The sequence below is a fragment of the Megalopta genalis genome, chromosome 13 (assembly GCF_051020955.1).
Source record: "Megalopta genalis isolate 19385.01 chromosome 13, iyMegGena1_principal, whole genome shotgun sequence".
Classification (NCBI taxonomy): domain Eukaryota; kingdom Metazoa; phylum Arthropoda; class Insecta; order Hymenoptera; family Halictidae; genus Megalopta; species Megalopta genalis.
Window position 1 is genome coordinate 7,027,194 of NC_135025.1, and position 15,677 is coordinate 7,042,870.

The window sequence follows — 15,677 nt, forward strand, 5'->3', positions numbered from 1 at the left end:
GCTTCCGCCGCCGAAGAACCTTTTTTAACCCGAGAAAGATAACCTACGTCGCAGAGGCGCCTGCGAAGACTGTTGATTTTTGTTAATTTTTCATAGAGGTCTAGTGATTTAAGTTTAAAATTACTTAAAATATAAAAAAATATAATATAAATGCATTTTATTTTTACAATAATGCCAAACCTTTAAAATGACTAGATTAACTTAAATAAATATCCATTGTTAGTATAAAATTGACGCCTTAGAAAAGCATGCGCCTCTGAAGCGTATGGTTATCTTTTACGTACGTTGTCATATGGTTATCTTTCTAGGGTTAATATCGCATCGGAACGTTAATGAACTCATTCATAGCGATACCGAACGGCAGCGAATCATTCGCGAAACGGAATTCGAACGGATCCGAACGTGTTTAACAGCGGCCAGAAATTCATGCAGCTATTTCGGTGGCAAGAAGCATCGCCGAAATATTTGAAGAACTGTTACTAAACCATGCTCAATGAACTCAATGGAACAACCCTTCCGTTGGCAGTGGTACAGGACAGAGGCCGACCGCGCTGCCAACTGATTTCGCGCAATCGTTCGCCGCGAGTTACGACTTCTCGATGCCGTTAGACCATTGAATAATTGGACGGTTGCGGGCGAAGACAATTAGGAAGGTGCGCAAAGATTATCGGCGATTTCGCACACGGCGAAGCCATGGTCGGGCCTGACCCTGGCAGACCGTTATGCGAATCACTTCTGTGCGTGTGCAACCATGAAAAACCGCTACCGGCGTTCCGTATTTTTCGCTGGTGCTTTCGCGGAGTCGCTTTCGGCGTTCGTGTAACTGTGGAACGAACATTTTTCGTGCATCGTCGGGCGTCGGCGAAACAAAATCGCACTTTATTAAACCATGTTCTGCTCGTACGTGGGGGATTAGGTGCCTGGTACATGCCGCAAGAAAGATATTTGGTGTACACAGTGCGAGAGAGAAAGTTTTCAAATGTGAAAACTCTGTGAACAGTTCGTTGCTTTTTTAAAGATGTTTGAGAACGGCTTAGCACTGTTTCTTACGTGGATTCTAGGAAATGTAATTTCGTGGCCGAGTATATTTTTGATTTTTGAGAAATGTAACTTGCACTTTTGTGCAACAGGTAGAATTTTAGATTCTTTTTTTTCACTGCAGACTGTACGCATTTACAGAAATTTTCTTCAGATTTCTTTATTTTTTCAGTTTCTGTTGTGTTAGTTCACTAAAATGTATCACGATTATATTATTAACAAAATTTATCCTATTTATATTATTATTAAATTTACTTTAATTTAATTTAAGAACTTTTCTTCCGATTTCTCTATTTTTTCAGTTTCTATTGTATTAGCTTACTAAAAAATGTATCACGATTATATTATTAACAAAATTTATCCTATTTATGTTATTATTAAATTTACATTTACAGAACTTTTCTTCCGATTTCTCTATTTTTTCAGTTTCTATTGTATTAGCTTACTAAAAAATGTATCACGATTATATTATTAACAAAATTTATCCTTTATATTATTATTAAATTTACATTTACAGAACTTTTCTTCCGATTTCTCTATTTTTGCATTTTCTATTGTATTAGCTTACTAAAATGTATCACGATCATATCATTAACATAATTTATCCTGTTTATATTATTGATAAAGTATGCCATGATTGCACGATTATAAAAGCTATTATTAAATTGTTAAAACTAATAAAAGATACATCTTTTTTTGAAAATTGATGTTTATGCTAATCCATTGTAATTTCTTAGTTTTATTAAGATTAGCAGGAGATGAAAATGTCGAAATAGAACTCGATGTCATGAAAAACCTTCGTTTGCAATTTTAATTCAATTCAATAAAATACTTTGATTTTATGACATTTCTTTAGGTTCCCGGCGCGGCCGTCAAAGTGACAAAGTGTTTCATTGGACAGATGCATCGTCTTCGATTTTGCAGCCGTCTTTACCTTTCTAAACAATAAGCATGGACAACTATAAATCGCACGCGTTGCATTTCTGTTGGAATATTCGTTGTCCGACACGTTCTACCATCTAGAGCATTTGCCCATTAGAATACGGTTATTCAGAGTATTTCGTACTTAGAATAGAGCCACTCGAAGTGCTTCTTCCTCGTGCAAACGCCAGCCCCCAAAGCACATTCTCTTTGCAATATGCTCTACTTTCTCACTGCCCACCACGATATTCGAAATATTCCGACGTATGTTCCATCTCAACGCACAAACTAAACACCCATTTCTCATTTTAGAGTGTCCCACAGTATTCACAAGAACGTAGTAACTACAATGTAAACAAAATGGAAATATTCCGCATCAATTCGACGAAGCAGAAATCACAGAGAAATCAATTTTTCGTTCAACGATTTGAACGAGTTGGAAATCGTATTATTTCTGTCTCATTTCTGTTAGAAATGCACAAAATTCACAATCCATCTTTAATAAACATATTTGAAACATTTCTCATTTATTTTAGTCGTAATTAATCGTTTTTCTTAAAGGTTCGAATGTTTTCAAATGATGTTAAATATTTTCAAACGTTTACAAAAGTTTCCAATCATTTTTGAACGTTTTCAAATTTATTCAAACGATTTCAAACGCTTCCAAACGATTTCAAACGCTTCCAAACGATTTCAAACGCTTCCAAACGATTTCAAACGCTTCCAAACAATTTCAAACGCTTTCAAACGACTTTAAATATGTTCACAAAGTCTCAAATGTTTTCAGATAATTTCTGACGTTTTCAAATGATCTTGATTGTCTTCAAACATTGTCAAATTTGTTCAAACGATTTTAAATAGACTCAAACGGTTTCAAATGTTTCCAAATGATTTTCAACGTTTCCAGATAATTTCAAACACGGTCTGAATAACTGCATTAATTAAATTTCATATTCACATTTCTGCATTTATTGTTATTTACTATTATTATATTCAATTATTATTCAATTAATTCTTTATATTATTATATTACGAATGATCGGTATTCGTGCATAAAATTTGAAACGTATTTTTCTCCAAAGTTTGTTTTTCAGAACGTTGACCATGATATCTCAAAATCTACTCGAACAACGCGACTGCAAACGGTGGTCACGGCTTCCTCGCGATACGATCACAATTTACAATAGAATATCTCCTTAAATTACATTGTAGAGACAGTAACGCGACGTTGGACGCTGAAAATGCGAACCTCCAATTGGCAATGGAAGAGCCGTTTCTGAATTGAAATTAGACGTCGTAGCTATGCAAACAGAAAAGCACAAAGGAGGGCCGTTGAGAGGAACGGCAAGAGCTGGACCCTGGCTGCTAGATTTGGCAAATAGTCAAAAGTTCTTCAACCTTTCAGGACAAGGTAGGGAGGAACTGCGAAAACTAGCCTGCATCCTCTCTGGTCTTCGTCCCGACGAGAACTGCCAAAATACGTAATGAAAGGGAAATTCGCTGTCTCCTGATCCTGATAAAAGCGCAAACATTTTCCCAAATCCGCAAACCGTCTACACAAATTTCGGCCCGGAACTTTCGCGCGGCTTCCGCAAGCTGGTAAACAAATTAACTCGATCAAAAGGTTGTTTGTAATTATTTACGCGGCCAGGCATTCTTGATGCTTCCGGTTAATTGTACGCGAAACTGGCGTTATACTGTTTTCTTTCTCTTTTGAGAAATAATTGTTTTGAAAGCGGTACTTAGGCGCTTCGATAAAAATCTGCCCAGAAATTTGTAACGAAAAATATTTGGCATAAGTGGAACCAAGAATGAATACATTCGAACTCTTCTCTCTTATATGAACTCAGAGAAAGTATGTTCTCTAGCGTAGTATGTTTAAGAAGAAGGAAGCACATTGTACTATCTCGACTAAGAATTTGGCATACTAAAATAACCCATCGGTAAACACTCTCTAAAACACATAAACCGCTTTGTAACAACTTCAACACTGAGCTTACAGTTGAGCAGGTCCTAATAGAATGTCCAGTGTACAAAATTATCAGAAAAAGAAAGTAAAAATGCGCAATACCATCAAAGAATGTTTGGAAAATTACAAATAAACAGCAAAAGTTATGCCATACTCAGGAGAAATCAAATTGTTTAGCGAAATTATATAGTAACTTAAGAAGCCTGGATTAAGAAAATGATGTAAAAATCGAATGTAAAACTATTGTATATATTATAGTACATGTAACAATCTACAATTGTTATCCCACGAGTGGTCGCTAATTGCTATTAAGCAGATGCGGCATTAAATAAATTAAATTGAAATTAAAATTAAAATTTCTAGATAATTTCTGAATTTTTTACGAATACATGCGGCATTAAATAAATTAAATTGAAATTGAAATTAAAATTAAAATTTCTAGATGATTTCTGAATTTTTTACGAATACACCACCGCGGATGTTTACGCAAAATTGCAAAACGCAATTATTTTTCTTAACAATTTAACTTAGTTCTTACTGTTTTTGTATTCGAACAATTTATTTTTACCAGAAAATCCGCAGTCCAGCTGCGAAATATTCAGCAATATAAATTCTGATAAATCGTGTCAAGTGTGAGAATAAAATAAAAAATACCACTTATCTTCGTTAATACGCACATCTCTGTGTTTTGAACAATTTTCGAACGCGGCACTGTTGCATAAGGAACCGCAATCCAGAAGCGACTAATGGAAAAATATTTTCCGTGTTACGAAACTCATGTTTTATATAAAAAAGAAAAAATCGTATCCTTGCGTTACGCAGTCTTGATTACGCTTTTGTTCTTCCGTTAGTACTCGAAAGTGTTTCAAAAAAAAAATTGATAAATCTCCGCGAAATATTCATAAGCTTTCCACGCATTTGTTTCCGATAAATGGGACCTCGCTAATTACGTAAACGTACGAACACAGATCTCTTGCGTTTACCCGTGTTACATCTGCTTGTGAAATAAATTGTAGTTATGTGCCCGGTGTCTACACACCTTTATATAACCTAGATTCGAGATTCACACATACTGCCTACATACATATATATGTATAATATTTTTAGTAATTCCTTACTTCGATGTTATTCTCCATTTTCACAGATTTAGTATTTCATAATCGGACAGTAATGAAGATGGATGAACAGATTGCGGATCTTTATGCATTTATGACACGTGTAAGTTTGTGAAACGCAAAAAATCAGTTATGTTCCGATGAATTAATAGCATTTATAATTTGATGCACCAAGCACAGTGTACCATAGTCAGCAAAAGAAAAATTCTTCTTCCAAATCTTCCAATTCGATTTTTATAAAAATGAGGCGTGAAAATTGCACAAAAATCCGTAGCGTGTAATTTTTATAATATTTTATAATATTCTTTTTCTTTATAATATTTTAGGAGGTCAAGTAGTAAACGCTTAAAATGGAATGATAGATTTTGAATTAATATATGTGTGAAATACTAAAAATCCGTAGCGTAGAATTTTTATATTTTATAATATTCTTTTTTTTATAATATTTTAGGAGGTCAAGTAGTAAACGCTTAAAATGTAATGATAGATTTTGGATTAATATATGTGTGAAATACTAAAAATCCGTAGCGTAGAATTTTTATAATATTTTATAATATTCTTTCTTTTTATAATATTTTAGGAGGTCAAGTAGTAAACGCTTAAAATAGAACGATGGATTTTGGATTAATATATGTGTGAAATACTAAAAATCCGTAGCGTATAATTTTTATAATATTTTATAATATTCTTTTTCTTTATAATATTTTAGGAGGTCAAGTAGTAAACGCTTAAAACAGAACGATGGATTTTGGATTAATATATGTGTGAAATACTAAAAATCCGTAGCGTATAATTTTTATAATATTTTATAATATTCTTTTTCTTTATAATATTTTAGGAGGTCAAGTAGTAAACGCTTAAAATGGAATGATAGATTTTGAATTAATATATGTGTGAAATACTAAAAATCCGTAGCGTAGAATTTTTATAATATTTTATAATACTTTAGGAGGTCAACTATTAAACGCTTAAAATGGAATGATAGATTTTGGATTAATATATGTGTGAAATACTGTATTATTGAAACAGCATCGACCGATTTCGTGAAATAGTAAAAAATATAGGATAACAATTTTATTTTAATAGTGATCCGATTATTCGCATGTTGCGTAAAGCTTGGTAGTACGCAGCTGCCAACTACGTTTTCCCCAAGTTCCATTGAAATCGATGCATAACGCATCGCACGATCCCATTATGAAATCAATCCTTCCGTTTCCTGTGCAAACTCTGTCAGTAATAGGGTATTCAAGTCCGACTTGATGAAATGGTAAAACCAATATAGACCGTTGTTCTTCAAAGGATTTCAATGGAATATGTGTACAAGAAAAAATGTCAGATACAACAATTACAAGGTTTATGGAACAATGTAGCAGATTCTGCGTTTTTTCGTAAACCTAGCAGTCAGATCGTTAGGAAATAAGTGTTTCAGAATTGCTCTAACCGCGGACCTAAATCAATATTCTGGCTCGAAAAAAAATACTGTACATTCTCGAAACACGCGACATTAAAACAACAAAGTACGCAATTAATATGCTGAATGGTTCTTCTCAAGAAAATTTCCGGAGATCGTCCTTTCAAAGAATTCTTTTGAAGCAATGAATCGATTTACGATCGAAGATTTGACGATCGAAGAACTTGCTTTGGAATTATAGCAATTTTCGGAGAATGTACGAAAAATGTTAATTTTAAATGTCGATTAATAAGCTCTTTTTCTGGTATTTCATAAATCTGCACATGCCATAAGTGCATAAAAATCTACAGTTAAATTATGACTTTGGAGAACGATGTATGATCAAGTTAATAATTAAATTAGTATATTTATGGAAATTACAAGGGATTAAAGCGGGGTGAAATGACCGAGTTGAGGCAAAATCAAAGAACTTTTGATAGAAATGGTATAAAGCGATGCACAAATTCATTTATCTGAAATGTTGCAGAATTAGAGAAAAATAGAGAGAATGTGATAAGAACATTTTTTAACCTTGAAAATTTATATCTTGAGCTTGAAGTATTCCAACAAAACTGTGATTTAATCGATATCATGTAATTAGTTGATTCACTTTTGTTGTGCTGGTTAAAATTTACGTTACACATTTTTTTCCACCGAAGACTCCAATGCCGTTTATAGTTGGACGTTGTTTTTAATGACAATGTTATACATCAATTCCCGCAGATTTCAACTCCGGTCGCAACATTTATGCAGCGCTTCAGAGGGTTTTGGAAACAAATCGTCGGATTATCAAATCATTTCAACGAAAAAATCACGATTTCGACAGTATTTCATTAATATCGACTTTTTTGCAAAATCCTGAAATGGTGGATAAGTATTGCGACCGAAGTTGAAGCCAGCCTGTCAAAATGAACGGAAAATGATATAATATGTTATATATTATAATATATATAATATTATATATATATATATATATATATATATATATATATTATAATTATTATATAATTATATAATAATATAATTATAATATAATAATTATGATAATTATTATATTAATTATTATATTATTATAATAATATTATATATATAATAATTATATATTATTATTATAATATTATATTATTATTATTATATTAATAATATAATAATTATTAATATTATAATTAATTATAATAATTATTATATAATAATTATATTATATTATAATATATAAATATTATAATTATATTATAATATAATATGTCAAAAAAATTCCAATGGTACTTTGATAAATCACAATTTCGTTAGAACACTTTAGGTGTAAAATAAATCATTAAGGTCAGACTAAATGTTCATACCAAGTTCTCTCTATTTTTCCCCGATTCGACACAACACGTCAGTTTAAATATGAAACAAATAGCATCGATTTGTCTCGTTCCTATGAAAAGTTCGTCGATGTTGACAGAACTTGGTCATTTCACTCCGGTGTGCGCCGGTCGACGAAGCCGTCGGTTTCGCAACCGTCGGTGTGCGGTAACGGCTTCGCGAAAATGTTGGCATGGAGAACCGCGGAACCATGTGCACACGACGTTCGTCCACCCTGCTCGCGAACACGGGATTCCCCGTGTTCGCGCCTCCTGCCTCGGAGTTAAGTATAAACGTCTCGTGACGGCCGAATGATTCGAAAGCCGAATGGCCCGAGCATGTGACGGGGACCTCGTGGTCACTCACGTGCTATTCATAACCTGAACCCGAGGCCACTCGTTCCGCACGCAGTTTTCAGCCGTATTAGAAACCAGACGCGTCTATGCAACTCTCGGTGCAAGCGCACGCTGCTGCACCGCGACGCGGCGCGACGCGGCCAGACGCGACATGCAATGTGCATTCTCACGTGCGTCGATTCTATCGCGACGAACGAGCAAGGGTAACTCGAACTGGACAGATCAGAAATTATAGGAGAGTATAATAAGAGAGGGATAGAGAACGGGAAAAGTGTAAATGAGAGAATCTCGAGTGCAGGCGATTCACGATTCGTCGCTGCGCTGTGTTCGACCTAAGAATTTCTGTTGCAGTAGTTTCTGCACCGAAAGTTCCTTTCGACACTTTGACGGCCGCGCCTAAAAGCTAAACGATTTCATAAAATTGAGGTATTTTATTCAATGACGTTAATTATTTTCTTCCAACACTCTTAGCTGCTGCGAATCTTAATGAATTTGTATTTCAAACGAATCTGTTAGCCGCACATGGGTGGCGCGGCAGTCGAAGTGTTGACAGTGTAATTCTGATGCACTTTTTTAACAGTGTAATCCTGATATACTTTCTTAATAGTGCAATTATGATGTATGTTATTAATAATGAAAATAGGATAAAAAAATTGCGTCGAATCAATTTTCAATGTCAAAGTGTTAAAGTCAGACAGCGAAAGTTTAGAGTTTCTTGAGAAATTGTGCAGAAGCGATGATGATTTGATGTATAGTTCAATCAATTATTTGGATTAATACGTTGGGTGCAGCGTCTGTCACTTATGGGTGACGCTAATTTTTTACTGGTATTCAAGATTCATAGTCATTGCGATATATTCAAATAAACTGAATGTAATTAGGATTTTTAGAATGCAAAAGAGTTCAATTAACAGTAACTGTGGATAATATTAGCTGTGTAATTCCAATTTCGTTAATTAGTCGTAATCAAATTACTTCGATATCGTCGAAACTTTTGGGAATATTCGGCACTCAACTGTAAATAAAACACGTTCAAATATTTAAAACTGAACTTAGTAACTTTTGGTAGCATCGTTTGCAATTACATATAAAATACAATATCAGCGAAATCGCCATCGAATTCGCAAAAGGTAAGAATATTAAAAAAAAATAATCAATGTCATATAACTTTGCTTCGCACAGTTTTAATTTAATTCCACAAAATACTTCAATTGTACGCAAATCTTTATGTTTTCGCCACGATCGTCAAAGTGTTATTTAACACGTTCCGTGCCATGTGTACCATCGATGGTACATGCTTACATGTTTCTTTAATGCGTTAACAAAATAGTTTGTAGCAAATATAGAACCGAAGAATTCATTCCACCGCAAGAATGGGTCATGATAAGTTTCTTTTATTATTACATACGATGATTAATAATTACATATAATATATCAAGTTTTAGTAAAATATCAAATGGCCAGCGTGAAAAGTCGAGTAAAAACAACTCGGCATAGAACGTGTTAATCACTGGAACATCCACCGAAACTGCCGAACGAACTTTCTTTTCTGCTTTCACAGCCTCCGAAACGAACGTTTCCCAATGAATTCTAGCATCCCGAAAATGATGCTCCCGAAGGGGTTAATCGTCGGCTAATTCGTTAAACTGTTGCGTCGAAGGACAATAGAGCCGTCGGGGTCGAAAGGAGAACCGACCGCGGCATTCGCGGTCACTAAATCTTCCTCGGCCGACGGCACACCGTGAAACTCGGTTTCGCACACAACAATACCTAGCTGCACGCTTCGCGGATTGACGAGCCGCACGGCCGTACGCGCCGGTACGTAACGCGCGTAAAACAGCACTTTATTACCGTCGGCCTACGAACTCGTTATGCAATCCGCGGGAACGCCAGAGAAGATCTACGATCCCCATCCACGCAACACGTGCAGCGTTGATACAGAAAACGTTCTGTCGCCGTTACACCATAGAAAAACTGGCTTCCGGACTTTTTATCAAGCTCGCTGCCCGTATTCCACTCGGGAAACGCATCTTCGGTTGTTCTCCGTGGAATTGTTGTTTTACTCGTGAATCGAACGAATACGTAACTTTGCTATTGCGCTTTGCATTGTGTATGTTAGATTTGTCTTATCGCAAATTGATCGTAAGTCTGGAAATATTTTTCTTTTTTCAAAATTGTAATAATTGTGCATGTGTCGTTTAATATGCATCAAGGTGGTACTCGACGTATATGCATCATTTTGTTCTTATAATAACAGTACTGAATGTACGTATGAGCCGTTTATTTTGAAAGTGGCATAAGTCACTTTAATGAAAAGTGATGATTTTTTAATGTTTATATGAAATTATTTATACTGAGGAAAATATCAGTATCCTGAGATAACAAATACAAGTAAATCTTCTCGAAAGTTAGCATCCATATTTTTAAACGTGTTAAAACGCAAACCCTTAAATATATCGACTTAAAAACAAAGTGACTTTTGCCACTTTAAAAATAAACGACTCATATATCGTTTGATTTTTATAAAGATTGTACTCAACGTAGATGCATCGTTTGGTTTATATAAAAATGATACTCAATTTACATACATCATCTGTTTTTTTTTTTATAGAAGTTGTACTCGATATAGATACGTCATTTGGTTCTTGTTATAATGGTACCTAATGTACATACAGCATTTGATTTTTACAAAAATAATACTCAACGTATATACGTCATTTGGTTTATATAAAAATGATACTCAATATGTAAACATCATTTGCCTTTTCTTTTATAAAAATGGTACTCAATGTGGATACATCATTTACTACTTGTAATAATGGTACCCGATGTATATACATAATTTGACTTTTATAAAAATGGCACTCAATATACGTACATCATTAAGTTTTTATAAAAATGATACTCAATATGTAAACATCACTTGTCTTTTCTTTTATAAAAATGGTACTCAATGTAGATACACCATTTACTTCTTGTAATAATGGTACCCGTTGTACATACATAATTTGGTATTTATAAAAATGGTACTCAATATACATACAATATTTGGCTTTTATAAAAATGGCACTCAATATACATACATCATTGAGTTTTCATAAAAATGATACTCAATACACACGCATCGTTTAGTTTCCATAAATGATGTGCTTTTTACAAAAATGGTACTCAATACATCAGTATCATTTGATTTCTATGAAAATGGCACCGACTGAAACATTATCGAGCTCGAAGAAAGCAAATCAAAAATCGAAATTTTCAGAAATCTGCAGAATAAGCCGATTGAATTCCAATTTCACACGGAAAACTTGATATCTGCGCCCAGTAAATGGTCTATCGTTCGTAAAAAAGGGAAAGTCGTCGATAAAACCGCTAGCCGTTTCGATAATTAATGCACCGGCCGCGGGGACCGCGCATTGTCTGCGAGATCGGCCGTCGGACGGGCAATTTTTTGTATCCGAGAGCGTGCACTCTGTTGCACCACGTTGCACCGCTCCGCTCCGTGCCGCGCCGGGCCGCGACGCATCCGCGCCGAGGGCCGAGCTATTCGAGAATCGATAGCGAGGCGCGAACCGAGGCTCGTCCGGTTACGTAATGTGGCCCAACTTCGGGCGCACGTGCGTCCACGCATATTCATCCTCATATTCCTGCCGCTTTGTCAATGTTATACTTAGCAGCTATCCGTAGAGGCAGCTTTTCTCAGCCGCGACGAAAGTTCATGACTGACTGTCAGAGTCTGACCCGCGCGTTCCAGTTTTGGAAACCGCGGAACCTATTCGGATCTCGCGGCGAGCTGGCAGACGCGTTACGTACGAGCTCTCTCCGGAGTCGATGCACTCGTGGAAATGAAACACGGTCGGCTCGTTGATTTAGGGGAATTTATAGTCGTCGGGATTCTTTATTTATGCGTCTTTATGCGTCGATCGTTTTTTGGGGAATCCGGAAGAACCGCGAAATCGCGTAATTAAATAGCAGATATGTGTGTAATTGAATAATAGAATTTTCGTAGATATGCAGTAATGTCTCCCTAATTGACGCTCAGATTGAGAATGATTAAACGGACGATTTGGGAAGAGGAGATACGATTATTCGAGCCTTTAATTTAAGTTTTTAATTTGAGTTTATATTTTAAAGTTTAAGTTTTTTTTATTTTATTTTAGTTTATAGAGTTTAAGTTTTCATTTTAAGTTTTAATTTCAGTTTTTATAATTGTTGAGAATCAATGACCATAAAAACGACCCTAAAAGCTCGAATATTCGTAACTCCTCTTCCCAAATTGTCCATTCTCGGGGACAATCCGAGCGCGAATTAGAGAGACATTACTGTACTTTGAAATGCACGATGTGTGCGGTATTAGAATGATTCGTCAATCGATGCATTTAATCGTGTATTGCTTACTTTTCTAATATTTGTAACTGTATCAGTTCAATAGATATAAAATAAGCACAGTTGAATCGAATAGAGCTGTTGCAGATGCGCGTCGATTATGATCATGTTTTTACGACAAATTGAAGAAATAATGCCAGATTGCATATCGTGCAGTTAAATCGAACAAAATTGTTGCAAATGCGATGATCACATTTATCTAAAAAAACAGGAGAAGCAATACAAAATAACGTATCGTAGAATTGAATCGAATAAAGTTGTTGCAAATACGTCGGTCACGTTAGAATTTTTACAAGAATAGTCTAAAGAATTTTGTTGTATCCTGCTATTCTTAATTGCTCGGTAAAGATTATAGAAAGTTTGGATAATTTTATAAAAACTGCACTGGACTTTTTAGACATCTCATTCGAATGTTCTTATGAGAGATGTTCAACGAATGAAAACTCATTCTACAACAGCTGTGTGGAAGAATTAACAGTATACTGTTAATATTAGCATACATGCTAATCGCAGAAGCTCATAAAATGCTGATTTGCAGAGTTAAACTTTGACTAGCTGAGGTCAAGTTGCAGAAGAAAAGTAAGGCTGTAACGGAAATGTAACTTCGTTCGATACAGCTGCAAGGTTTTAAGGGGTCGTGCTCGGTCAGAAATCTTAAAAAATAATCGATTTTTGGGTTTTCATCGTTTTTGAAAGAGAATATTGAAAGAGAAAGTTGTATTACTCTTCTGTGTATTTTCTTCTCTTATTATTAAGTTTTTGATTCGCAATTATGATCCAATTACATCATAATTCGTAACTTTAATTCGATCACACCCTAATTCGTAATTTTAATTCAATTACATTGCAATTCTTAATTAATGTAATTAAATTACTTGGCATTTCGTAATTGTACTTCAATTGCAATTACGAATTACATTGTAATTTAATTGAACGGAAATCTGAATTACAAGTTACATTGTAATTTAATTGAATGGACATCTGAATTACAAATTACATTGTAATGTAATTGAACGGAGATCTGAATTACGAATCGCAACGCGATTAAATTATAACGTGTTCGAATAACTTTGTAATTATAATTCCTCGAGCAATTCAATTGTAATTCCGCGCAACTCTGATTACATGCGATACTTTCACGATCAACCACGCATCTATTTTGTCTTTATCGATCGAAACAGAGAGGGACACAATTTTCATAGATAAATTGAATGATAAGGGTGAAACAAATTGCTTGATTTTCCATCCATAAAATCGCTGGGGAACTTTCGTAAAAAGAAGAAGAAAAAAAAAGATCCGCAAAATTGCAAGAGTAAAGCTCGGTTGGATCTCATTTCGAAGTTCGGATAAAGCTTCTCATCCGTGAAAAGGAATTTCGCTTGGGCTAACATTCCGCTTAGGATACGATTGCGTGTTCGGACTGCGTCAAGTAGGCTCTGTCTCTCGTGAAAGTGAAACGCAAGTAGAACGGTAGACCGCGATCCGGTAGATCCAGTAGTACAAGTCGGCGATTTAAGCGACTTATGGCTTCTGCGAGCACTATCTCCATGCACGGTCCGAAGAAGATTATGAATAGACTGTGAATGTTTATGCGAACGCATATTTTTTTTTAGGTAACAGCTATAACAATGGAGCCTGGAAAATATATCTTTTATATTGTTTTTCTTGTTACTCAATATTGGGCGTAACACTTGATACAATACAATAATATTATATAATAATAATATATAATATAATAATATAATATAATATATAATAATAATAATATAATATATATATATATATAATAATAATATAATATAATATATTATATTATATTATGTAATAATAATGATAATATTATATACAATACAATATTTTACATATTATTCGCTCACAAACGTCATCTGCATATTGTATATTTGTCCTGGAAAAACGTCCACAGTCTAATTACGAGACTTCGTAATATTATTCCATGGAATTATTTACAATCAGTCTAATTAGAATTAACCGATGCATCTAATTATAATTTAAACGCAATCATTATGATCGAGAACATGCGTAAGCACCGCGGGAAGAGTGGAATCGATGAAACTGCAAATCGATGCTCTACGAACCGAGCACATTATCCTTGAAATATTAATTCCCGAAAATGGAGGAAAATTGACTAGCACTTGCCCGATTCTCGGAGGATCACTTCATTAAACTCCGCGGTAACTTCTGCTATACGAAACTGCCGAGATCATTTGAGACCCTTACAAACTTAGGCCACTTAAGACCGAAAGTGGTACAGAGAAAGGCGTAAAAGATCCGCCATGAAATTTGCCAGAGAAAATGCGAAGAAACCACGCGGAGTCCCCAGGATTTTCTTGGAAATTTTCACTGTAGAATCGCGTTACTTTTGCCCTTTCATCCGTTTGTTTTGATTTGAATAAACGAAATATTCGTTGCCAACAATTCCACCGGAATTTACAGTGTGGAATCAAAACTTTTAGTCTGTTCGTAACTTAACCAGATAAATTGTTAGTAATTCTGTGAGATTTTGCGGGTGGAATTAATTGCGAAACTTCTACCCTTTTGTCTGTCGTAATTGTCGTAATTGTCGACAATCCTAAGGCTGGAGTTAGCTGTGAAAATTGTATACCTAATAAATCATGACAGTGTTATTTTTTGATTCAGTCATTTTGGTCAAAAATGCATAAAATCCACAGTTATCAGAATTTCGATCGGAGCTTTTGTGGTAGAATTAATGGTTATTCTTTCACGCTTTTGTATGTGTACGTTGTTTTATCCGAGTAAACCATAGTGATTGTTAATAACTCCATGAAAATGTTAAGAACAGAATTAATTCATTTTTGCTTAATTATTTGCATGAATCGTGTCACTTATTATGAGCAATTCCACTAAAATTATTATGGTAGAATCAATAACAAGACTTTTGCGCTTTTGTTTGTCCACATATTATAATAATAAATCATAGTAATTGTTAGAATGTCATTGCCACAGCAAACAGCCACAGCATTGTCTGATTATAACTTGTCTGAGCGAAAATCATGTTAGTTTCGAACAATTCTACAGTTATGGTAGAATGGCAAAACTTTTATGCTCTTGTCTGT

General features: G+C 34.7%; 1 protein-coding gene across 1 annotated transcript in view; it reads right to left on the reverse strand.

Annotated features, from left to right (window-relative positions):
- The window catches only part of LOC117224104 (uncharacterized), a 92,759-nt gene that overhangs the window by 63,832 nt on the left and 13,250 nt on the right, over positions 1 to 15,677 (reverse strand). The window lies entirely within an intron of this gene.